The sequence below is a fragment of the Leguminivora glycinivorella genome, chromosome 5 (genome assembly GCF_023078275.1).
Source record: "Leguminivora glycinivorella isolate SPB_JAAS2020 chromosome 5, LegGlyc_1.1, whole genome shotgun sequence".
Classification (NCBI taxonomy): Eukaryota; Metazoa; Arthropoda; class Insecta; order Lepidoptera; family Tortricidae; genus Leguminivora; species Leguminivora glycinivorella.
Genome location: NC_062975.1, coordinates 22,508,761 through 22,536,613, shown reverse-complemented (window position 1 = coordinate 22,536,613; position 27,853 = coordinate 22,508,761). Strand labels below are relative to the sequence as shown.

General features: G+C 38.8%; 1 protein-coding gene across 1 annotated transcript in view; it reads right to left on the bottom strand.

Moving 5' to 3' along the window:
* LOC125226627 (elongation of very long chain fatty acids protein-like) overlaps positions 1-14,488 on the bottom strand; it is a 58,437-nt gene extending 43,949 nt beyond the window's left edge. The window contains exon 1 of the mRNA XM_048130661.1: positions 14,333-14,488. The gene's annotated coding sequence lies outside the window, so the exon portion shown is untranslated. The remainder of the gene's footprint in view (positions 1-14,332) is intronic.
* Between the last annotated feature and the right edge of the window lie 13,365 nt (positions 14,489-27,853).

Below are 27,853 nucleotides of genomic sequence, written 5' to 3'. Positions count from 1 at the left end.
ATTGATATTATTATATACTAATTCTAAGTTCTAACTAAAGTTAACTCTATAAAATTAATTATAGATGTAGAAGGTCTCTAAATGTCGAATTACAACCAAGAACTACACTAAATATAAAAAGTACAAATACAAAAAAAAAGTCTAAAATTACTTTAGAGGTGCAAATGACTCTAAATGTTACAACTAAAGATAAAATGTATACTTAATCTAATTCTCCTTAGAGATGGTCTCCAAGAGTCAAAATCATGTATTTAAAATATTCACTAAAAGAAAGGAGACAAACGACAACCGAACAAAGTGTCCTAATTTAATAAAAATTAGAATTAAAGTTACTAAGTTATAACAGCCCCAGTAAGCTTAAACAGACCGGTCTTCACAGACGGCACCCGTTCACAAGTATGACGCGTATTTCAGCCATCACCTCCCTCAACCTTTATTCGGGAAGGTGGCGACCCGATCAACGACGCCACCGCAGCAAAGACTTTTAAGTGTGCATGACATGTTCAAGCTGCTAGGCTAAATAAGCTGCCAGTGATACACGATGCTCGATCAGATTAACTCTGCCTCTTGTTGTGCTATTATTAAGTTTATGCTTACAATTTCTTTCCGTGCAATTTAGAAATGCATGTTCCAGCTATGTTGACAGTGCGGACGCATGAATAAAGTAATGATTGGCAGTTTTAAAAATGCACTCATTTAGCCTTTGGCTTCGCATTAAACAAACCATCCATTACTAATGCAAAATTACAGTATAAAGTAACATAATTATTACGTGTTAACGAATGATTTTATTTTGTACGTGTTTTGTTTCAAAGTGGTGAGTTGTCGGAAATTGGAAAATTAGAGCGAGTGTTTCATTTTGTTGCAGTTTTGTTGCAGCAAAGTGAATAATGATTTCAAATTAAAATGGTTGATGATTCGATAATTCTATTTTAGATACTTTTTAGATTGATGTTGGTATTCGATGTATGTATTAATGAATAAATATAAGAAAACTTTTTATGTGCAGTAAATTAGTTTGAATAATATTAGCTACATTTCTGAGCTCATAATAACCCGGCAACCTTCAAATCAAGAGTGAACAGGCATCTTCTGGGCGAGCTCACTCCATCGTAGGCCACGTCGTTGCCTTTGGCTAGTCTGTGGCCAAGAGTTTGCCCATTTATAATTGAAAAAAAAAAGAATAGTTTAATTTTCGGCCAAGAAAATTGGTTCTTTAGCAGTTAAGGGTTCACTTTACACTTGACAGCTCTTAGTAAGTATGTGTCAAACAAATGTACTTGAAATTGCTAAAAGAATTTCCTCGACCGTACATTTCCCGGCCAGGGGCCTATATCTCGAAGCTACAAGTTACAGTTTACAATTGGTAGTCACTGTCTAATATGACAAGTCGGAGACTTCCACTTGTAACTTGTAACTTTCAGTTTTGAGAAATGGGGCCCAGGGGCCCATTCCTCGAAGCTACAAGTTACATTTTACAAGGTGGTAGTCAATGTCTAATATGACAAGTTGGAAAGAGATTTCCGGTTTTAACTTGTAACTTTCAGTTTTGAGAAATGGGCTCCAGGACATTCATGTAATTTGTGTCAGAAAAAGTCTGGTTTATTTCTAAATATTTTTCATATTAAATTATTAACTATAAACTGAAATAATAGTAGTGTGTTTACTAAAAAACACAAATTAAAATATTTCCTATGGAAATAATTTTACAAAAAAATACAACCGACTTCAAAAAGGAAAATAGTTATTTGTTATACAAGGGGGCAAAGTTGTATTTTAACGCCGAGTGTGGAATTGAAAAAGGAGCAAGTGAAAGGATTCTATAGTTGAACCACGAGCGAAGCGAGTGGTTCGAGAATAGAATCCTGAACTTGCGAGTTTTTAACACACGAGAAGTAAAATACATTTGCACCCGAGTGTAACACAAAACTTTTCCCCTCACTATAGCGAGGAAACTACAACGCAAAAAAATGCGTTTATCACTGCTTCCAGTAGTTCCACAGGTGGTAAATCATCTTTATTACTAGATTCCAATTTTACCAATTTGACTTTAATCAATTTTAAAGCAGTTAATTTGACTTTATTCAAGGTCAAATTACTTTACCCACTAGTGGATAAAATGTGTTTTTACCCGCTGGTATTAAAGGACAAAACACGTGTTTCCGAGCTAGTGAGGGGAAAAATAAAATATTATCATTATTTTAAGTAATATCGCGTTCCCGACGGACATGTTTAAAGTCGGTGCCAATCCAAAAAGTAATACATAGATATTAGCTCTTTGTCTATAAAGACTGTGAGTCATATAACATCTGTACTTTGTTACCTTTATCATAAAAGTGAAGTGCCTTTAAAATTTGATTAATTCCCTCAACTCTTCATGGAAGCCATCATCAGAACAGCTCCAGCTTAATATGAGACCATCTTGGAGGTCGCTCCAAACAAAAAAAGAATTATTGAAATCGTTCCACGGGTCTCGGAGCAATAGATAGGGTGGCATACATAAAAAATAAAAATAAAGATATGAAACCTAATAACCTCCTTCTTTATTTAACCGCCGCCTCAAATCTCTCAAAAGAAGGTGGTTCTCTATTCGTCTGTATTTTTTTTTTAATGTTTGTTCCTCGATATCTCCGTCGTTACTGGACCGATTTTGATTAAATGTATTTGTTTTTTTTGATTAAATGTATATGCATACAAATTTGTCCCATTTTTCTCAGAACCCAGTTCTGATGATGGGATCCTGGAGAAATCGAGGGAACTCCTCAAATCTGAAAGGCATACATATGGCGATGTTTGTGTTTTTAAAGGAACAGCATGCATTTACGTACGGAACAGTGACATTTGGTGCAGTGGAACTCCTGATGATGGTCAGAACGGAACTCCTCAAATCTGAACGGCACGCTTATAGTGACTTTGGTATTTTTATAAGAACAGCATGCACTTGCACTTACGTCCAGAATAGTGACATTTGGTGCAGTGGAACTGCAGATGATGGTCAGAACCGAACTCCTCAAATCTGAACGGCACACTTATAGTGACTTTGGTATTTTTATAAGAACAGCATGCATTTAAGTTCAGAACAGTAACATTTATTTCGTTAAAATATTTGTTAAGCATATTGACTTTTCAAGTCAAATTTTGTCAAGCTTCGATTTCTTATAATCGGATTCATGAGGAATTGAGGAAACTCCTCAAACCTTAATATATACGTATATTGATTTATGTTGCCATCAAATAATTAAAGCAATAAAAGCAGTTTAAAAAAATACCTACACATTTCTACATAATCCAACATTCGCAAGTAGCTTTCACCAGAACCCCAAAGGCGGCGGTTTTTTTTTCTTAAAAATTATTTCAGTAAAGAAGTCGGTTAAAAAATAGGAACTGTGAAATAAGAAAGAAAGGAATAGATATTTCCTATCTAATAGAGGAAGGTAGATTCATATGATATCACAGGAATTCTACGTCTAAGCTAAAACAGTTCATATATCTTGATGCAGTAATACATAGACCAGTCATTATGTATCGTTAACTAGAGATTAGACTAGATTACGTCAAAACGTGGGTTTCCCGTAATACTACCTCGTTTTCTAAGTGTACCTACTTCCGTTTGAAATCATACATGAATATTGTAGATGCTCATCAGAAATTGTTATTTGTGACTTTACAGGTCAGAATTTGGGTCCTACACTGATAGAAAAAAAAAAAAACAGTTTTCATGTTCGTGCAACAAGTTTTTTTGTTTAAAATAGCGCCTACCTAGCTATATGTACTCACCCTGTAAGCCCTTCTTTCCCGGCGTCTGACGTGATGTACTAATTAATAATATAACGTCTATAGATTGTGAATGAAAAATTCCAAATCTTAAAAGTGCCCTAAATTATTGTGACCTAAAAATGTTTGTCCAAAATATGTAGTTTTTATTACTTTGATGTATCAAAAACCACCAAATAATAATGCTTAATATATTTACTGTTAATTAGTATAAAAAAACTGTCACTAAAACTTCGTTTCTATTGTTCGCATCGCTCTCCTGTAAAATTACTAAAATGGCACTTACAGTGTTATACCTCTCAGGTACGGAAATATTTTGAAATCATAAATGTAAGGTACAGCGGGACAAATCTCGACTGGGGGGCGATTGTAACTAATCCATTTTTTTCATTAATACACTATGATGTTGAGTTCTACATGTATCCACTGAACACGCCTACCATATAATTATAGCCGGTGGACACTCTATTTAATAATGCAAGCATTGTAAAACATGGAAAAAATGGACCACTTATATTTGCCCCCCAGTCGAGATTTGCTCCGCTGTACCTTAAGTGTTTTTCCAAGCCTTGTGTGAAAGGAAGAGTCTAGAAATCCAAAGGAAACTCACCATGCCGAACGTAATTACACAGCTCGCTATCAAATCACTTGTTTATTGTTATTACCGCGTCGCGAATCGCGATCTACGACGCTGATCTCTGATTACTAATTATAATACGATATGATATGATACAAGTGCAACGATGGCCATTTTACGCGTGTGTAGGAGAGACATCGTACGTTTTCTAGCAATTTCGGTGCAGTGGATCGATTTTTAACCGACTTCAAAAAAGGAGGAGGTTCTCAATTCAACTGAATGTTTTTTTTTTTTTTTGTATGTATGTTACTCGATATCTCCGAGGATCGTGGACCGATTTTCAAAATTTTTTTTTTGATCGAACGGGTATAACCCCGAGATGGTCCCATTGGCACCAAGTCGGGTTCTGATGATGGGATCTTGGAGAAATCGAGGGAACTCTTCAAATGTTATAGGCACATGTAATGTTCTTAGTGTATTTTTCAAAGGTACACCAGTATTTACGCCTGATGGTAATAATTTTATGTGGCTGAGCTGATGATGGAAGGTCAACTCCTCAACGGTTAGGAGTTAAAGGATAATTCTTTCACTACTGTTCATATATTCGGACTGATACATATAATATCACTAGGAACCACTAAAAATCAACAAATAAATTAACTTTTTAACAAAAAATAAAACCGCCTTCAAAAAAAGCGTGTTACAAAACACGGAGAAACTAAAAAGCCAAAAATAATAAACCTTCGAATTCAGATTTCTTATCGGATTGCAATAATCTAAACATCCAAATTATAAACAAATCAATTATTTTTGGAGTCGGGGCCAGCCTGCGTATGGTTGGGTGGGGCAAACAGGAAATAGAAAGGCGACGAACAGGTCTGGTACCGACTACAAAAATAATTGATTTGTTTATAATTTGGATGTTTAGATTATTGCAATCCGATAAGAAATCTGAATTCGAAGGTTTATTATTTTTGGCTTTTTAGTTTCTCCGTGTTTTGTAACACGCTTTTTTTGAAGGCGGTTTTATTTTTTGTTATTGAATTTCGGACGCACGAAGTCGCCGTTCGAAAGTCGGTAATGATAGCGGTGCGCCGGACGAACGCTGGCGTTCCGCTCGCAATCGGCGCGCATTGCGCTCGCAATCCGCGCTCGTTACTTCCCGCCGGCGGCGTCCGCTGGGCGCAACGCCAGCGCTGCGTTCGTCCGGCGCACCGCTATCATTGCGCTCCGCTAACGCTCCGCCTACGCTCTCAAAACAAATGTGTGGCCGAGCTTTGAAGGTTTTAAATAAGTACCGTAGTAATTTTCCGGTGATATTTATTAAGTATTTAAAATAAAATAGGTATGTAAGTATATTGTATAATAAATGATCTAGGTAGATCAATACCTCTTTGATAATAATTATTCATTGAGGAAAACAATTACAATGTATAATATAAGATTATAATATCCAATCACTTCCGTTATTCAGGTGCATCTAATATATTATGTTGAAGGCAAGAATGTTTCCGTAAACAATGTGTAGGTAAGAAAAGACAGGCTGCACTTTTGTAAGAGCTAAAAAAATCGTATAGTCGCAAACTGGTCTAAACGCAAACTGTCTAGATATAGGTAGGTTAGATTCGTTAGGAATCTACAAATGTGAGTGTGTTTAAATATTAAAACGTCCAACTTTGTCGGCGAGATTTACCTGTATCTTTATATGAATAAACTGACAAAGCGGCACACTCGAAAATGGCCGAAAGTCAAATTTCACAAAATAGGAGCCCCGCGTAAGCGCTCATACGCGCTCACGCGTTTTGTGTAGGAATTCGCAAACTCTTCGGTAGACAACTAGACATTTACGTCAATCGGACGCTGCGTGATCAGCAAAAAAACTCGTGCTCATTGGGACCCTGCGGACTTAGAATTTCAACGCCAATATACTAGTATATCGTCACTACTTTGAAAAAATCTCGTATCTCACGCTGCTCCTCAAAGTTAAAACGCAGTAAGTCTATATGCCTTCCAACATACTCACTACAATTTTCTTTTCATTGACAGACGAAGATACAAGTTTTTTTAAAAGTAGTGACGATATGTATGTGTATGATTAAAATTGTCCTGACTTTTGTAAAGTCTCACTAGCCCTTTGCTCGCATTAAGCAACATATAAAACAAGTAGCCTGTTGCAACTGCATCCGTGCGAGGCCGTGCATTGCACTTCCCTGTCGAAAGAGTTCACTCACGCGGCACGGCGTTCAATGTTACGAGGGCCCGATGGCGGAATGTCACATGTGTGAAGAGTAAGGGCCCATTTAGACGGAACGAGAACTCGCATACGAGTTTTATAACATTGCGGTATTTGATGGCTGTGCAAAATTGTATGTACCCTCAACATCCCGCAATGTAACTAAAATCGTATGCGAGTTCACACGCCGTCTAAATCAGGTCTAACACGGGCCCGATTTGAGTCGAGAATGTGATGCGTAGGAGGAAAGGGGTGAAGTTTTAATTGTAATAATTAACGCCTCGCTTTCTAAAGATACGGAATATCCAATGGTTTCCTTTCTAGGCAAGACATAGAGAAACACTTCGAAGTTTAAGACGCCCCTCTTTACTGATTGATATTAATATTATGACAAAAAATTCATTGACGACTAGACTGGAATTTGAAAAGACTAAAAAAATATCGAAAGGTTTGCCTCTATACTAAATAGGTTTAAAACATTTTCAGCCACTGAATCAAATTTGTAAGAAAATTGTAGTGTAGTAAAATCTCGCTGACAGATGTAACCTTAGTACAATTTTGCGAGATTTTGAATTAAACTTAAGCTTTGATTTTGATTTTAAATTGTATTGAGGTTACATCTGTCAGCGATTTTTTTATATCTACTACACAATCTCTTGTCAAAGTCATATCTCTTACAAATTTTATTCAGTGGCTGAAAATGTTTTAAACCTATTTACACACACACACACACACACACACACACACACACACACACACACACACACACACACACACACACACACACACACACACACACACACACACACACACACACACACACACACAGAGAGAGAGACAAACAGTTTTCGCCGTTTTTTTCTCGTTTGAAAAATACTATTGTACGTTTAAATTGCTGACAACGACATCACTTTTATATAATGTTCACGGTTAGAATTGAAATTTTCTTAAGAAATGAATGTGGGTTGACACATTTTTCCTAAACACCATCCAAAATAAATAACGGTAGATAGCGGTAGATAGATTGTACATGTAGACCTAAAAATGTCACATTCTTTTCAATCAAAACCTGTCGCCGAACCTACGGTCAAGATAATCTGTGTCACTTCGAATACCTTTTCTCACGGCGCGATTCAAAGTTTAAAGTAATTTTAAGATACGTCGATAAGGCAGAGTCTAAAGTAATTTTAGTTAAAAGAGACGTTATAAATAAATAAATGTTAGGTAATATGATTGTTACATATTTTGACTGAGTCCCACGGTGAGCTCAAGAAGGCTTGCGTTGTGGGTACTCAGACAACGATATCAATATACAAATACCTACTCGTTTATCGACGACTCAGAAATAAATATCTGTACTAATCACACAAATTAAAGCCCTTGGGGAACCCAGAATCGCGACTTAGCAGGCAGGATCATTTCACATACATACTTGTATTATTACAAACTTGTAACTTGACACTTGTAAAATTGTAGTTGTAAGTTTTGTGCAATAGGGCACTGATCTGATCCATGTCCATATCATTGTCGATAATATTTGACGTTAATCTAGCTGACGACGACTGGTCTGGCCTAGCGCGTAATGACCCTGCCTGCTACGCCGTGGTCCCGGGTTCGAATCCCGGTAAGGGAAATTATTTGTGTGATGAGCACAGATATTTGTTCCTGAGTCATGGATGTTTTCTATGTATATAAGTATTTATATATGTTTATCATTGTCTGAGTACCCACAACACAAGCCTTTTTGAGCTTACCGCCAATTTTATATTTAATATTTATTTAGCTCTTATTTGTGCAGAAATCGTCATTCCTTTCTTCGCTTTGCTACTTTTTTTGAGCTCCTGATACGTCACTACGTTGTTCTTCTATTTGACGTATCTTAACATTATTTGGCCTTCGTAAATACGACCATGTTTCTGAATTTCGTGCTCAGCTCAAGTGGCTCCCCATTCGTCAGCGTCGCAACTCACATATTCTAATCCTTCTGTATAATATTCTCTATAACCCAACCACACCTCCTTATCTTAAAAAACGTTTTAGCTATCTGTCTTCTACGAGGTGTGCGGAGAAGCTTCTTCTTGTTCCTCCATCTTCATCTTCTAAATTCTTTGTTAACTCTTTCACTTTTCGGGCTGTTCGTTTGTGGAATGCATTACCGTTGGATGTCAGATGTGCAAAATCCCTTCCCTTATTTAAAAGTCTTTTGAAAACTCATTACCTCTCACTACCTTGATTTGCCTTTATATTTATATAATATATTTGTGTATGTTTTTATATGTATATATTTTTTTTTTTGCTATGTATTGTATGTATTTTATTATTTAGGTATAAATAAAATATTTATGTTTATGTAACTACTTATTTCTTAGTTTTTGATGTGTGCAGTTTTATTCTACACGTAATTTTCATGTTGGCACTACCCGTTTCATTGTTTCTGGTAATTTGTTTCCTGCTACCCAAAGGTTGTCTGGTAGAGATCGCTTTTAAGCGATAAGACCGCCTGTTGTTACCTAGTTTTAATCGTTTTATTAATGTAATCTCCTTTTAATAAGTGGTGCACAATAAAGTATATATTATTATTATTCCCAGTATTTATTTTATATCTTAGGCTAGGCTGTTTATAATATGGATATAAAAGTAAAATACAAAAACACATACAAAACAATATAAAAAAACATATAAACACATTATAAAAAACCTAACCTAGGGTGCCGCCAGCAGCGGGGCAGGGCCCAAGCTGCCGGTGGTTAGGGCTGCAGAGAGAGGAACCGTCGGACTATCCGCGCCGTGTCCAAGATCACCGCCTTCTGCATCTGGCCCTTGATCCAGCCACCTAGCGAGAGTCTCTTAAGATGTTGGTCGAGACTCTTCGCTATGAGACCGTTCGCTGAAACGACTATCGGAACAATGATCGTTGAATCAACATCCCACATGGCGGTTATCTCGTGAGCCAAGTCTAGGTACTTACTGGACTTGTCCTTCTCGGCTTTCACGAGATTCTCATCATGGGGGATGGTGATGTCAACGAGCACTGCCCGGCGTTGCAGTCGATCTATTATCACAATGTCAGGCTTATTGGCTACAATAGTCCTGTCAGTGATAATAGATCGATCCCAATAGAGCGTGGCACGACCATTTTCAAGAACTGCCGTATTGAAGAGCAAGTTGCTGGTGAATAATCCTGGCTACGAGATTATGTCTGTGCAAGTACTCGCCGTTAGCAAGATGAGAACAACCGGAAATGATATGCCTGAGTGACTCTCCGGGACGGCGGCATGCCCGACAAATGTCGACCGTACCGTCCTTCAGGATATATTTCCGGTAGTTGTTCGTCATCATAACTTCGTCCGCAATTGCACAGGCAAAACCCTCGGTTTCTCCGAAGAGGTCCCCGAATCGTAACCAGTTCACCGATGCGAGTAGGTCTACATCGGGTCCCGTGAGGGCCTTGTAGAACCGCCCGTGTAGCTGCTTGCTCTCCCATACCGCCCTGCGGTCCGCAGTACTTAGTACCACAGGTTTGCGCCAGTTCTCTTTCGCCAAGGAGAGCGGCGTGAGGTTTCCGTCAACTGCCACCACATCACGATGCATCCCACACTCGTTGTTAAGGAAGTAATTCCTGAGATTGTACACCTCACGGTTGTGGAGATCTTTGGCGTTTAGGAAGCCTCGACCTCCGCACTTCCGTGGGATGTACAATCTCATAACAGACGAGCGCGGGTGTAACATACGATGTGTGGTAAGCAGTGAACGGACCCTCCGATCCAGGGCGTCCAGCTCAGTCTGGGTCCACCGTAGTATGCCAAAGGAGTATGTGAGTAGAGGCATTACCCAGGCGTTAAAGGCGCGCACTTTGTTGCCTCCTGACAAAAGACTGTTAAGGACTTTTGTGAGCCGACTGAAAAAGCGCTCCTTCACCGACCGTCTAATGCCAACATCCTCAATACCCAACGACTGTGACATACCAAGGTACTTATAGGTTTCTGATTCAGAGATAGATCTGAACGACATCGTCTCAGAAAGTTGAAAATGTTCTGAATTTACAACCTCCCCCGCTGTACATGCATGACCGCACACTTATCGACACCAAACTCCATTCTGATGGCGGTACTGAAAACTTCTGTGGTTTTCAATAGCACCATCAGGTCTTGGGTGTTCGGTGCAAATAGTTTGAGATCGTCCATGTACAGAAGGTGAGAGATGACTTCACCCTCTCTCCGAAGCCGGCAACCTAGCCCAGAATCCTTCAGCAGCGTGCTGAGGGGATTCAGAGCTAGGCAGAACCATAATGGACTCAAACTGTCACCCTGGAATATTCCTCGCTCAATCCTTATGAAGTCCTGCGGGCCAGGGGGCCATCCCTGCCTCCTGGTTGACGAAGGACTGTGGTCCACTGCCTCATACATGCAGCCAGGAAGGATATTAAAGCTGCATCAAGTTTATACAGCTCCAATACCCTTCTCAGCCATGAATGAGGCACCGAATCATAGGCCTTCTTATAGTCAATCCAAGCGGCCGAGATGGCTCCCTTGTTCCGCCGAACTTGTTGGCAGATGGTCATGTCTATGAGGAGGAGCTCTTTAGTACCACGGGACCCAACCCTACATCCATTTTGAGCGGGAGCCAGAATGTTGTTAGCGACAATATGCGCGTTAATTTTTGCTCTCAAAATGGATGTAAGGAGCTTGTAAAGTGTAGGCAAGCACGTAATGGGTCTGTAGTTTTTTGCTTCCGTGGTACTACCGGACTTATAGAGCAGGAAAGTAACACCAGTTGTTAGGGAAGGTGGGAGAGAACCAAGATCGAGGGCTTGTTGAAATTGCGTTGCCAAACGCGAGTGCGAGCATCGAAACCATTTTAGCCAGAAGTTGTGCAATCCGTCCGGTCCAGGACTTTTCCAGTTCTGGGCCGTACGGGTAGCACAACTTACGTCGTCGGGGCTGATGGTGATAGCCCCCATAGGTTCGATGTTCTCGCACTCGCGTTCGACAACGGTCATCCACTCACTCTCCGTGTGTTCGACGGGCACCGACCAGATGCTACGCCAGAAATCAGACATGGCAGTAGCATCCGGCAGCCGCACGTCAGACACACGAGGGTCGGTTTCCTCCCACCTTCGGTATACTTTCCTTTGGTCGCTTTGAAAAAGACGATTCTGCTGGAATCGGTCCACACGCTTTCTGTAGCGGCGAATACGGCTTGCCCATGCATAGACTTTCTGCTTCAGGAAGTCGATGCGCTCTGTGACATTGGCCAAATAGTCGCGGGGCCTGATGTCCGTCCCCGCGAATGCCTGGTTCACAAAACGCATTACTCGAGGGCGATTATTACCCCCTCTGAAGCAGATCAGCTTTGAAATGAGAGTCCTAAACGAGTTGATACGACGCTCGATCCGTACTTGCCATGCAGGGACACCTCCGGCGGTCCTAGTTGCACGGTCAGCGTCCGGAAACTTGACTCGAGCAACACGGCACGCCGCGATGGCTCCGCAGTACATGATCGAGTGTGTATCATCTAGATCTTTACTAGTCCGTATAAATGGCTCTAGTAAAGCGTTTAAGGCTCCCATTAACGCTAGATTGCGTCTATTCATAGGCAGACGTGGTAATCGTGGCCTAGGATTGTTTGTGGAGCGATACTGCGTAATCGCCTCTTCCAAAGACCTCCTCAGTTGCTCATTAGCAGGCTCACTCACGCTCTGACTCGCGAAGTCCCCGCCGTCGTTACCGGAATCAACCCGCGGCGCATCCGGTGTCAGGTCGGGTTCGGGCACCGGGTCCGGCGACATGGCGGGCAAATTCCGCCCCGAGGCGGGGTCCGCGCGAGCAGCGAGAGCCTCCTGGCGAAGCCGATCAAGTGTGGCGTCATCCAACCGCCTTGACCGCTGAATGACGCGCACCTGATCCGATAGTCGCTGCTCCGATACGGTGGTGGTGGGTTCAAGCGTCTGAAACAGAAGCAGCATTCTTGGACGATACGCTGACAGCCTAGTTCCCCCCTCTGTAGCCCCATAGTACGCTCGCATGACGTTCTCGTTCATCAACTGAGACCATCTCATGCGGCGCACTACACCACCGGCAGCGGGAGCCGTGGGCGGGGCAGGATGTCCCGCAGGCCCCAAGCGTGCCGGCAGCGGTGGCCGCCCTCGTCGCGCAGGTGGTCGTGGCGGCGGTGGCGGCGGCCCGCTCTCGTCGCTCGACTCGCTGGTGTCAGCCGCGGCGGTGGCGAACTCGTCGCTCGACGGCGGTTGCGAGGAGACGGACGAGGCGGGCGAGGGTGGTGGGCGTGCGCTTTGTAGAACCGCTGATTGTCCGCGTGCTTTGCTTCTTGTTATCATTTTTGCTGTCGACACATGTTGTACTTATTTGTCATGTTAGCTTCTTGCCCATGTGTTCATGATAGAATTCTCGTATCGTGGGCAATATTTTCCACAAAAACAATTATAAAATCAACATGTAAACGCAAAAATTTGAAAAAAATACAAGAGAATTTACAAAAACACGTCTGACGTTGACAGCGTCATTTTTTTTTTTTTAATTATTATTATTATTATTATTATTTTGAAGTTTGAATCGCACCAAAAGTGTGTATAATATGGCTCTAGCGGTTCTCATATTAATTATCACAGTAATAAATCTGATAAGATACGCTGTGACACACAAATTATTTGACTGTGTTTAATTTTTAGTACCTTTTTGTGTTTTGGAAATACATTTTTGAAAATTCATTAAGTAGTTGGTTTTTATGTTATTAAAAAATCTTCTTTTAGCGCGCTAGTTTTTTTTTATTTGACACGAGTTTCGATTTACTTTATTTATTCGCACAGTCAATATTTACTCGTATGGCCCTTTTAACTTTTTCTCGTTTCCGTACAAGTGTCATATAAAACTCGTATTTATGTAAATACTTTAAATATATTAATCGTAACATTTATTTGACATATTATCAAAGTCTTCAAAGAAAATCTCTTAAAAAGCACACATTAGTGGCACTCACGCACCGCAATTGAAGACCACAATTATTACACGTGCTAGCCACGTTTAGAAAGTACCCACATCAATCTAACAACAACAAAAGTTCAAAGATCTACACAGCAAAGGTTGATTTTCGAAGGGCTAACGATTAAAATACTAAGATATTTTTTATGGATAATTATCAATAAGCCGTTTTGTTTAAATAGGTATGTACGGTTTTATCCGCACAAACACATAGGTACATAGGTATTTTGTACAGGTACCCTATATTTTATATTACCCTTGTTTCCGTGTCATTTACATAGCTGTAAAAGACTTTTACTATGGGACCAACCCCGAAATATAATTATGTTTCATGCTTTTTGGCTGTCTGTCTTTGACCGTTTATAGATGTTTTTAACCCCCGACGCAAAAACGACGGGGTGTTATAAGTTTGACGTGTCTGTCTGTATGTGTGTCTGTCTGTGGCATCGTAGCTCCCGAACGGATGAACCGATTTCGATTTAATTTTTTTTTTGTTTGAAAGCGAGTTAGTGTCGGGGGTTTTGTCAAAATTTTAGTTTTGTGGTTAGGTTATTAGATTTCGGGGTTGGTGCCATAGTAATAATTTCTCAGTGTTATACTTATGTACCCCGTCAATTACTGCAAATGCCTAAATAAAGACCCTATATGGCTTATATACTCTATCTTAGGGTCTTCATTGTATAGAGGTACTGATTTTAATATTCTCAATAAAAATATATCCAATAGTATTAAAAAATACCTCCACCCTACCTTTGTCTTCTTCTCGAAAGTCGAAACCAATCACTTCGAAGCACTGAAAACAAAGCACTCGCGTTTCGAACTAAAATTTTCGAATATCGAATACAAAGTTCGATTTCGAATGCAAAGTTCGAATTTTCGAATTTGGAACGACGGCCGGCCCTAGCGACCGACGGAGAACGACTGTTTTCTTACGGACGGAGATGGAAAGCCTTTACTTGTAAGGCTGGCGTGTAATGAGCGTTTCGAACGCTGGCCCTTCGAATATTTTCAAAGAATACTTTACACATCGTCAAAGTAGAAAAGAATACTTTTCAATATAATTATTTAATTTACATAATAGGTACATCATCACAAGACATATTACAAGAATACTATACCTATTTCAAAACTAACTTAAAATCTATAATAATACAAACGAATATAAATAATAACCTGAGAACGGACAACTGCCCTATTTTTATTGCAATTTTTCAACTGTCTAGTAATGCCTATGGAGCATACCGCGTTGCTCGAGGCACTTTATTAAATAATTTGTTTTGATATTTTATTTTTATCTTAAACATGTCATAAAAAACCTAATCTGAGTTGTAAAGAAAACCACGGCTTAATTGTCCAAGCATAATGGAATCTATTAACTTATTCAGAATGATTATATGTCCATAACTATGTACATATTTGTAGATACATGTGGTTATGGATTTTAAACTTTTGAATTGATTTATAAATCCATCTTAACACCGTTTTCACGAACGATTAGTGACGCCCAAGTAACAATTTCTGGTCCTATAGTGGTCGAGAGCACCAAATTAAATCACATTAAATGGTCCTATAAATAGTCTATATTGGTACTGTAGAGCCGATTTGGCGCAATTATGCAGCCATTTAGTGATATAATAGGGCTTTAGCAGTATCATCCGTGACGTTTAAGGTCTATAATGGTGATGTGATGATGACTATTGTGCTAATTTGTTGACATAGAGGACACAGTAACGCTATTATAGTATCAATTTATGCTATAGTAGCATTTGAGATTCCGTTATACAGGTTTTTTGTTCTGTAATAGCAGTTGCCGTCCCTTTTAATGCGAATGAATGAAATTTCTAAAATAATTTAATGTGTGTATAATATTTAACAAAAACTGTTCTAAACGAGGAACTTTATGAAAAGTGGCGTGTGAACTTGTGAAGTTTAGTGTCAATCAAAATAATTTGGATTTCGTATAATTCCATCATTACTGCAAAAAGGTATGCGATGGAAATTTTACCGTTCAAAGAATATTAGTTTAATGGAGTATTTTAAGTGCGCCCTCGATTTATACCTGTTTTGAATAAAATAAATAAATATAATTTAATACAATGAAATTATTGGCACCATAGTTTCTACTATGGATCCAAGAAGTAAAACATACGCTTTTATAGTTCGACTATGTCACTTATCATACGCATTCACTGCCATAAGCCCGCCATTGTGGATTCAATTAGGGTTGCATGAGACTTTAACTATGATCCAGTTTAACTTATAAGTACTTTATATAGAAAACAATACTTGTTTTCAATGTTTTACTATAGAAAGATCTTCTAAACAGTTTTTTTTTTATAAAACACTAGCTTTTACCCGCGGCTTCGCCCGCGTAATAAAAGTATTCTTATTGAAACGTTTACAAAGAATAAGATTTTCATTTGGATCCGTAGGTTTCTTTGTAGGTACATCTGTCCGCGATTATTTCGATTAAGGTATAGCGGGGCAATTCTCGACTGGGGGGGGGGGATTGTAACTAATCTATTTGCTGTACGGTCAGCCAAGAAAGTGGTTTACCACTTTTCGACTCTATTGATTGAAAAGTGGTAAACCACTTTTTTGGCTGACTGTACCTTACACATATTACTATTGTTTTAAAAGAAATTCTTGCAATGATTGTAGAATTGTTACACAGCGACCACAGCGTAGGTAGTAGGTACTAATATGTATGTATTTTACCTATATAAATATTTATACTGGAAACTTCATACAACCCACATAGCCAGTATCTCGACGCTATGGTCGTTAGGGAAAAAGTACTTCCTTGCATTATCGCTTACAATTTTTTCCATTTTGCTTATACTTATTGCAAACGTAAACATATAAACCGGCCAAGTTCGTGTCGGGCCACGCTCAGTGTAGGGTTCCGTAGTTTTCCGTATTTTTCTCAAAAACTACGGAACCTATCAAGTTCAAAACAATTTTCCTAGAAAGTCTTTATAAAGTTCTACTTTTATGATTTTTTTCATTTTTTAAACATATGGTTCAAAAGTTAGAGGGGGGGGGGCGCACTTTTTTTCCTTTAGGAGCGATTATTTCCGAAAATATTAATGTTATCAAAAAACGATCTTAGTAAACCCTTATTCATTTTTAAATACCTATCCAACAATATATCACACGTTGGGGTTGGAATGAAAAAAACAATATCAGCCCCCACTTTACATGTAGGGGGGGTACCATACTAAAACATTTTTTCCCATTTTTTATTTTTGCACTTTGTCGGCGTGATTGATATACATATTGGTACCAAATTTCAGCTTTCTAGTGCTAAGTTACTGAGATTATCCGCGGACGGACGGACAGACAGACATGGCGAAACTATAAGGATTCCTAGTTGACTGCGGAACCCTAAAAAGGCAAGCAAACAACGATCTTCTTACAGCACATTGAATTTAATAGTTATTACGGATGCAGGATACTCGCCGATGCCTACTTAATCCCTTCCCACTGAGCCACCTGCATTTTACACTGCCTAGATATCGATTGCCGACCGATTATTCCGACCCCAATCCCTATTCTTATCCCCGTCCCTATCTCTATCCTTGTCCCCGTCCCCGTCCCCTTCCCGTCCCTGTCCCTCGTCCCCTATCCCTATCCCCGTCCCCGTCCCCGTCCCCTATTCCTATCCCCATCGCCATCCCCATCCCCATCCCCATCCCCATCCCCATCCCCATCCCCATCCCCATCCCCATCCCCATCCCCATCCCCATCCCCATCCCCATCCCCATCCCCATCCCCATCCCCATCCCCATCCCCATCCCCATCCCCATCCCCATCCCCATCCCCATCCCCATCCCCATCCCCATCCCCATCCCCATCCCCATCCCCATCCCCATCCCCATCCCCATCCCCATCCCCATCCCCATCCCCATCCCCATCCCCATCCCCATCCCCATCCCCATCCCCATCCCCATCCCCATCCCCATCCCCATCCCCATCCCCATCCCCATCCCCATCCCCATCCCCATCCCCATAATTTTAAAATCGTTGTATTTATCGTGATCAGCGACCCGATAAACCATAAAAACGATACCCATATTGTGTTTTGGACTTTACCCCCTTTGCAACCCTTTAGGGGTCAAATTTAAAAAAAAACCTGAAACATGTATTTAGTCATATGTCTTTAGGAATCCACCTGTGAAGTTTCGAATAAAATAGTCAAACTAATCTTGTTCCCCATACAAACTTTGAACCCCCCATTTCACCCTTTAAAAGGAGAATTTTGAAAAATCCTTTCTTAGTGCTCCTCTACGCCATATAAGGAACCTATGTGCCAAATTTGAAATCTCTAGGACCAGCGGTTTCGGCTGTGTGTTGATATGTCAGTTAGTCAGTCAGTCAGTTTCTTCTTTTATATATTTTTTGATATTTAAACCCCATTGCACTACAACAGTGGAGAAGGTATTTCAGTTCCGCCTCGTTAGATTTTAAAAGCGTTGTATTTATCGTGATCAGCGACCCGATTAGTCATAAAAACGATACCCATATTTTTTTTTTTTACTTTATCACCCCCTTTCCACCCTTTTAGGGGTTAAATTTTCAATAAACCTGAAACACGTCTTTAGTCATATGTTTTTAGGATCCCTCCTGTGAAGTTTCGAATAAAACAGTGAAACTAACATTGTTTCCCCATACAGACATTGAACCCCCATGTGACCCCCTCAGGAGGCGAATTTTGAAAAATCTTTTCTTAGTGCTCCTCTACACTATATAAGGAACCTACGTGCCAAATTTGACATCTCTAGGACCAGCGGTTTCGGCTGTGCGTTGATATGTCAGTCAGTCAGTCAATATTTTCTTTTATATATTTTTTTGATATTTAAACCCCATTGCACCACAACAGGGGAGAAGGTATTTCACTTCCGCCTCGTTAGATTTTAAAAACGTTGTATTTATCGTAATCAGCGACCCGATAAACCATAAAAACGATACCCATATTGATTTTTTGACTTTATCACCCCCTTTTCACCCTTTTGGGGGTTAAATTTTAAAAAATCTGAAACACGTATTCAGTCATATGTCTTAAGGAATCTTCCTGTGAAGTTTCGAATAAAATAGTCAAACTAATCTTGTTTCCCCATACAAACTTTGAACCCCCATTTGACCCCCTTAGGAGGTGAATTTTGGAAAATCCTTTCTTAGTGCTCCTCTACACTATATAAGGAACCTACGTACCAAATTTGAAATCTCTAGGACCAGCGGTTTCGGCTGTGCGTTGATATGTCAGTCAGTCAGCTTCTTCTTTTATATATTTAGATATAGTAAACTCAGCTATAACGCTATTGTGTTTTAAAAGAGATACCGAAACCATTATTCCACAGTTCTGTGATATAAAAGAGTAATTGTGACGTATACGGCGATGAGATATAAAAGGCATTAGAAAACGACTATTAACGCTTTTCAAAGCTATATAAACGTATCCTGAAAACTTCATTATACAGCAAAATAGCTCTATAATGGTATTCATATCACTACTACAGTGTTAAATACTGTAGCAGTGTTTTCCAAAGCCACTATATCCCAAAATAGTGGTATAGTTAGGTTTTAATTTCTGTTAAAATACGACTACTAAAAATACTATAAGCGGCTTGTTGGGAACCTTAATAGCGCAAATTGATAGCATAACAGTGATTCCTAACACTATTATACAATAATATTGTTCTTTAGTAGGTTATTTGATCCTGTTATAGACCAGGCCTATAGCGGCTCTATAAAATGCTGATATAAACGTTTACATCACTTCCTAATAACACCTTTTAGCTGTATAACACAACAACTATAGCGGCTTGTCAGGAACCTTAATAGCGTAAATTGATTGCATAGCAGTGATTTCTAACACCATTATATAATAATATTGTTCTATAGTAGTCATATTTGATCCTGTTATACACCAGGCCTATAGCGGCTCTATAAAATGGTGATATAAACGTTTACATCACTTCCTAATAACACCTTTTAGCTGTATAACGCAACAACTATAGCGGCTTGTCGGGAACCTTAATAGCGCATATTGATTGCATAACAGTGATTTCTAACACCATTATATAATAATATTGTTATATAGTAGTCATATTTGATCCTGTTATAGACCAGGCCTATAGCGGCTCTATAAAATGGTGATATAAACGTTTATATCACTTCCTAATAACACCTTTTAGCTGTATAACGCAACAACTATAGCGGCTTGTCGGGACCCTTAATAGCGCAAATTGATTGCATAGCAGTGATTCCTAACACTATTATACAATAATATAGATCTATAGTAGTCATTTTTGATCCTGTTATAGACCAGGCCTATAGCGGCTCTATAAAATGGTGATATAAACGTTTACATCACTTCCTAATAACACCTTTTAGCGGTATAAGCTTATAGAGCTAAAAGGTGTTACTGGAGGCTTTTATACGACAAGCGGTCACGCCGAAAACCTTTATACGACATCTATAGTAGCTTTTGGCGTCGAAAACCAAAATTATAGCACTAAAATGTTACTTGGGCGTCATCTATCATCTTAGGCCGAAGGAAACAAATGACTACACGTATGCTATAGCATGGCGACTCGGAAATTATATGACGATGGCAATCGCTGTTGAAGACACGTATGCTATAGTATAGCATACGTGTCCACGAATGTGTTAAACATTCTCCATCCTATACGTTTAAATAAAAGCTCCCTTCTGAAGGTTCTTCGTGTGTCGCCAGCCTTACTACACCTTAAACCGCCGGCCCAATTACAAACAGTGATTGCCATCGTCATATAATTTCCGAGTCGCCATGAACCGTACGAGCTTACGATGCATTTTTTATTACGTAAGTACGTATTTTGATGTTTTGCTGACCACCTCCAAAGATAGTCTAAAGTATACATACACGCTGTAACGAGGAACGCAAATAATTTAACAACGTATTTCTGATCACGTTTCAAGACTTAAATGTCATATAAACTTTTCTAGGTTTTGAATAAGTTCAGAGTTATTCCATTAAAAAAAATAACAATTCATAAAAATAATGTATTTCTACGTAAGAAAATGAATTATTCGTAAAAAAAATGCCTTAATTTTTTTCTAAAATTATTTATTTTGAAAGATAACAAAATAACCTCATTAGACTTATATTGACCGGGATATAGACCGTGATTACCTTTTTTCCGTGACTGCGTCGAAATATCTCGGGAGCTCGACGAAAATCAAAAAGGTAATCACGGTCAGGTTATAATGTTAGACATATTGATCGGGATATAACAATATAACCTATTTTATATTCAAGTCTTGGGTACTTTGTAGGTTATTTATATAATTATACTTACTGTAATTAATATTTTTTGTTACCTATTTTTTTATTTATTATAAATGGGCTTACTCTTGACCACAGACTAGCCAAAGGCAAAGACGTGGCCTACGATGGAGTGAGCTCGCCCAGAAGATGCCTGTTCACTCTTGATTTGAAGGTTGCCGGTATATAGATTGTTGTCAAAAAAAGTTTGTCATAAATGCCTTTTTCTCACACCCTGTATGTTTTTTCCAAAATCTGTAAATGCCATTTTTCATCAATTTGAAATTGATGGATGGTCCCCTTAGACTATTTTCATGTAGGACTACGGGATCTCATACCGGCCTTACTGACCCGCTATCAAAATACACCCTGTATAAGTCCTCATAGTAAAAATTTAAAAAAAATTAGTGCACTTTTACTAAGTTTTGAAAATAAAATGAAGTCTTCTTTAAGCAAAATATGCTATCTATGATATTTAAGGTACTTTCCCTCCATGTGGCATCGCCGTGGGACACCCTGTATGTAAAAACTAATTAATAACCAAAAATATTTATAAATTCATAATTCCTAACCATAATGCTAACACACAATCTAGCTAGCCTAAAACGGGTATTTCGATACCGTTATTCTCAAAATGTTATGATAGACAAAGCTTAAACCTGTCTTACGATTCAAATTTTATTGCTTGGATACAGTTAATCGTGGTAAGTTTAGAAGATAAAATTGCCACAGTAAAATAAAGAAAACTACATATTACATTTATTTTTTTAACTTTTAGTTTCAGTGCTCGACGTGTCAGTAGATGCAATATAAACAGGAAAATGCATGTGTGTGTGTGTGTCCGTTTTTCACGGCCAAACGGACCGACGACTTGACGTGATTTTGACACTTGACACTGACAATTCTGTACCTATTTCTGGGTTGATGAGTAACATTGTTACAGAGCGTCAATATTCCCTTGTTGAACAGGCAATGAACGGCGAAGTGTCACTGTCGGGCGACAATTGTCACTGTTGTGTAATGGGCCATTTTTTTAAAGTTGTCCATCCCACTTTTTTTGTAACATGGGTATTTTTTACGCGATTCATACTCAGAATTGAGAGCTCTTTCGATCTTAATAGGAGAAAAAAATGTCCCAAGATTTCCATACATTTTTTTGAACCTTCCATTTCGTTACCGCCATACAAAATGTATGAAAAAATGGTAACGGAATGGGAAAAAAACCTTGGGACACTTTTTTTCTCCTATTAGGATTGAAAGAGCTCGCTATTCTGAGTGGAAACCACATAAAAATTTTCAAATCCAAAAAAAAAAGTGGGGTGGACAAGTTTGAAAAAAAAAATGGCAATAATAGGCCACATGAGCGGTACGCTTGTCAACTCTTACTTTAAGAGTGGAATTTTTTGCATTCTCTTTTTGCAGTTTGTTGCATTAGGGCCATTTTTTTCAGAGTTGTCCACCCTCTTTTTTGTAACATGGGTATTTTTTACGCGATTACAGAATCGCGAGGACTTTGGATCCTAATAGGAGAACAAGAAATGTCCCAAGATATCCATACATTTTTCAAACTTTCAATTCCATTATCGCCATACAAAATGTATGAAAAAATGGTAACGGAATGGGAAAAAAAACCTTGGGACACTTTTTTTTCTCCTGTTAGGATTGAAAAAGCTAGCGATTTTTGAGTGGAAACCACATTGCAAATCCAAAAAAAGGGAGTGGACAAAATTGAAAAAAAAATGGCCCATTTACGGGACGATGCGTAACTCTTTCACTGTGGTTTATTATCTTATCGGTGTTAGTGTTACCATGAGTTTTACGATTTTTAATCGCCACGGAAAATTACATTTTTCCCTCACTACCTTGGAAGCCATTGTTTAAACGTCCTCACTTTTTTCCTTTAATTCCAACGGGTAAAGACGCATTTTATCCACTAGTGGATAAAGTAATTTGACCTTGAATATAGTAAAATTTTCTACCTATTTAACAGATAAAGGTGAATCTAGTGATGAAGATGATTTACCGCGTGTAGAACTATAGGTACTGGAAGCAGTGATAAAAGCGTTTTCCCCTCACTAGTTTGGAAACACGTGTTTTGTCCTTTAATACCAGCGGGTAAAAACGCATTCTATCCACTAGTGGGTAAAGTAATTTGACCTTAAATAAAGTCAAATTAACTGCATTAAATTTGATACAAGTAGGTGAATCTAGTAATAAAGATGATTAACCACCTGTGGAACTACTGGAAGCAGTGATAAACGCATTTTTTGCGTTGTAGTTTCCTCCCTACAGTGATGGGAAAAGTTTTGTGTTACACTCGGGTGCAAATGTATTTTACTTCTCGTGTGTTAAAATACAACTTTGCCCCCTTGTATAAAAAATAACTATTATTGCGTTGTACTTTCCTCGCTATAGTGAGGGGAAAAGTTTTGTGCTACACACGGGTGCAAATACATTTTACTTCTCGTGTGTTGGAAAACTCGCAAGTTCAGGATTCTATTCTCGAACCGCTCGCATTGCTCGTGGTTCAACTATAGAATCCTTTCGCTTGCTCGTTTTTCCACACTCGGCGTTATAATACAACTTTGCACCTTTGTACATATAACAAATAACTATTACTGTATGGAGAAAGCCTTAAACGCTATAGAAATAAACATGTTATACTTTGATAAGTAATGGTATGGAATTATCTTAAAATCAAAAGTCAAAAACTTATGGCAGAGGTTGTCACGTAGCGACACCTAGTGAGTATCTGTGTTACTAACGTGGTATGTATTTTTTTACTTTTATGATTTTATTTTTTCTTATAAATAAATAATATGTTCTAGTTAAATTAATAAAATTACATTCCTATACTTTCAGTCCATTTTATAGTTTCAGCATAAAGGTTTTGTTCATCTAGTTTATTCAGGACTTTTTGGCTAGTTACCTCTGTGGTGGGGAATTTGAATTTGGATAGAGAAAAGAACAAATGAATGGGGAGATGGAAAATTCTGGACGTGAAGAAAAGGCGTTTTCTGACTAAATATGTACAGAAATTAATTTTATAAGATAATAATGATGTTTATTGGCATGGAATGTACACATGCATCTCGAGGAACTTTATAGATGCATAATAAGGAAAAGTTTTAATTTGGTGTTTTGGAAATGCATAGTTCCATCATCGAGGACAGGAGCAATAGGTCCTCAGACTACCGGCACTACAGCTGTTGCTGATATGCGTTGGCGTTTCGATGGTTGTGCCGATACCTAATAATTTTAATGCTTGTCTGCTGAAGTATTTTCCGGTAAGTGTTACCATAGTTAAATCTTAAAAGGAGTAGGGAAATTCTTTTTCCCCTCACTAGCTCGAAAACAAGTGTTTTGTCCTTTAATACCAGCGCGTAAAAACGCATTTTATCCACTAGTGGGTAAAGTAATTTGGCCTTGAATAAAGTCAAATTAACTGCTTTAAAATTGATACGAGTAGGTGAATCTAGTAATAAAGATGATTTACCACCTGTGGAACTACTGAAAGCAGTGATAAACGCATTTTTTGCGTTGCAGTTTCCTCGCTATAGTGAGGGGAAAAGTTTTGTGTTACACTCGGGTGCAAATGTATTTTACTTCTCGTGTGTTAAAAAACTCGCAAGTTCAGGATTATATTCTCGAACCACTCGCTTCGCTCGTGGTCACAGAGAACCTCCTATAGAGTGGCAGTCTTGTATATTTGGTTCGCGATACGAGTCACCAGTGTTTGGGGTGCGAGGAGCGGGCGGGGAATGTGTTAAGCGCGCTGTGATTGGCCGTTTCAAGGACGGCGGGCAGTCGCGCCAGATGAAAAGGGACAGAAGTATGACTGTCCCTCTACTGACGCGTAAGTGGCCAATGTAAGTTGACCTATGCCGGCTCTGAATAAATTATAAATATGACTTATTTGTGGAATGTAATGCCGTCTGTTTTTAAATTTGAGCTTCTTGTTACCTTTCCACACCATTTCACACTACAGGTGGACATCTTTAAGGCATCAAAATACCCTTTTCCAATTTTTTTGTGCGAAAAACACGCGCTGCTTTCGGGTCTGTTACTTGGTCGATACTGATCGGGCACGGCGAGTGCCCGCGCTTATATCAGTGCAAATACTAGGAAGGCTGGCCACCGCGAGTCGTCTTGTAATAGATGTCTATAGGGGTTGGTCTGTGCTCGTGGTTCAACTATAGAATCCTCTCACTTGCTCGTTTTTCAATTCCACACTCGGCGTTAAAATACAACTTTGCCCCCTTGTATAACAAATAACTATTCTCCTATGACAAATAAATGAAATGAAATTATAAACAAATCAATTATTTTTGGAGTCGGGGCCAGCCTGCGTATGGTTGGGTGGGGCAAACAGGAAATAGAAAGGCGACGAACAGGTCTGGTACCGACTACAAAAATAATTGATTTGTTTATAATTTGGATGTTTTCCCCTCACTAGCTCGGAAACAAGTGTTTTGTCCTTTAATAACAGCGGGTAAAAACGCATTTTATCCACTAGTGGGTAAAGTAATTTGACCTTGAATAAAGTCAAATTAACTGCTTTAAAATTGATAAAAGCAGGTGAATCTAGTAATAAAGATGATGTACCACCTGTGGAACTACTGGAAGCAGTGATAAACGCATTTTTTGCGTTGTAGTTTCCTTGCTACTGTGAGGGGAAAAGTTTTGTGTTACACTCGGGTGCAAATGTATTTTACTTCTCGTGTGTTAAAAAACTCGCAAGTTCAGGATTCTATTCACGAACCACTCGCTTCGCTCGTGGTTCAACTATAGAATCCTTTCACTTGCTCGTTTTTCAATTCCACACTCGGCGTTAAAATACAACTTTGCCCCCTTGTATAACCAATAACTATAGTTTATAAACGTGGTTCTTATTATTCTATTTCTATTGTAGGGGAGGAGAATTTTCATACTTCACTAATGAATCCGGAGCCGGGAACGGAGTGTTTTTTCGGGGACTTCAGCGATAGCAGGTACCTATTGTGTTGGTTTATTGGTTTTTTATTTGGTTTTACCTTTTGGTTTGTTTCTTTTTACAGTTAAAATCTTAATTTAAATCCTTACTATTCAAAAGTTAATAACCATAAAATGAATGCTTGAAAGCCTATCTCATGATTGCAACATTTGCCAGATCCAGTTTTAGTTTCAAGTTCTAGGTATAGCATTTAGAGCCACACATTTACTGAGTAATAATTTTTGTTTACAACAATTTGTTTGGTGGTGGTTTAATCTATATATTAGGTTTATCTTAAAATTAGTTTGATCTATGGATGGTGCTACACATAGGATCTGTGTTTTTCCTAGGTTTTATGATCGAACTGAACTTGATGTAAATAACAGTTTAACGAACCAAATCTTGCTCTACCAAGTTACTGAGTTAGGTTTTATTTGGGGTGTACATAATAAAGAATTTTGTATAAAATACTGGTGTTTCTTTATTCTTTCCCGAACCCTAGGTATTATGTCAACAGCCGGGCATATCTCTTAGACAGGTTGGTGACAAGGTAAAGGAGTGAATAAGAGTTTGATATAGTCAAAGTAAAAGTTATGTAGGTACCTCAAGTATCACTTTTAAGCGCTCAGCAAATAATACAGCTACTAATAACACTTTAACGGTACGTGGTGTTCAAAAAGGTTAAGATACTTAAAGAGATTTTAGAACATAAGTAACCAACAATACTTACCTATTATAAGTAACGAATGAAGCCAATGAATTTAACTTAATTTCTTGACGCCATATCTTCATTCCTATTCACAACATATAACTGGAAATGTCATTCCTTCAAAATATTGTCATTATTTATGACAGCTGGGGCCCATTTCTCGAAGCTACAAGTTACAATTTACAAGTTGTTGTAAATTTCTAATATGACAAGTTGGAAAGAGACTTTTGCTTGTAACTTGTAACTTTCAGTTTTGAGAAATGGGCCCCTGGGGCCCGTTTCTCGAAAGGTACAAGCCTTGTATTACAAGTGCGCGAACTGTCAAATCGTATGTGTATGGGTTGTCATGGAAACACACTTGTAATACAAGGCTTGTACCTTTCGAGAAACGGGCCACAGGTGGTGGGCCACTTTACGTTACGAAAATATCTTGTTTCGTTTTGAATTAATGTAGAACCTTTTGTTGGCTACACAATTTGATTTTATTACCAGTCAGTTTATTTATGGGATATGGGTTAAATTGTGGCGTAGGCGAGAGGCTGGCAACCTGTCACTGCAATGTCACAGTTTCGTTTTCTTTCAACCCCTTATTTGCCAAGAGTGGCACTGAAGCTTTAGTAGTTTCATGTGTTCTGCCTACCCCTTTATGGGATACAGGCGTGATTGTATGTATGTATGTATGTATGTATGTCAATTTAGCAAACACATACATCGTGTCTTACTTTGCCCGTTCTTTCAAATTGTACAGTCAACCTATTGGAATTGGAACCCTAGGCCACTATACAACCATGTCATAATGACAAGCAGTAAGAGATTTCTTACAATCTGATTTAGGACGTCACTATGACATAGTTCTACAGTGGCCTAGGGTTCCAATTGGTTGACTGTACTGTAATCAAACGGCCACATCACACATGTACTGTAAAACTTCATACGTGCAAAGAGGGAATTCAGAACTCGTGTCTCTGTCTATTTAAACCTTTATCGCCACTCGTTTCGAATTCCATCTTTTTCGCACTTGTATCATAATCTATTACGAAGTGATTATAACCTAACCACAAAAATAAAAAAAAAAAAAAAAAACTCCCGGACCGATTTTCATGAAACATGGCTAAGACACACAGCGCAAGAGCATGGCAGAGACTAACTCAGCTTTCAAACAACAAAAACTAAATCTAAATCGGTTTACCCGTTCGGGAGCTACGATGTCACAGACAGATACGTCAAACTTATAACGCCCGGTCGTTTTTGCGTCGGGGGTTAAAAAATGAAATGCACAAT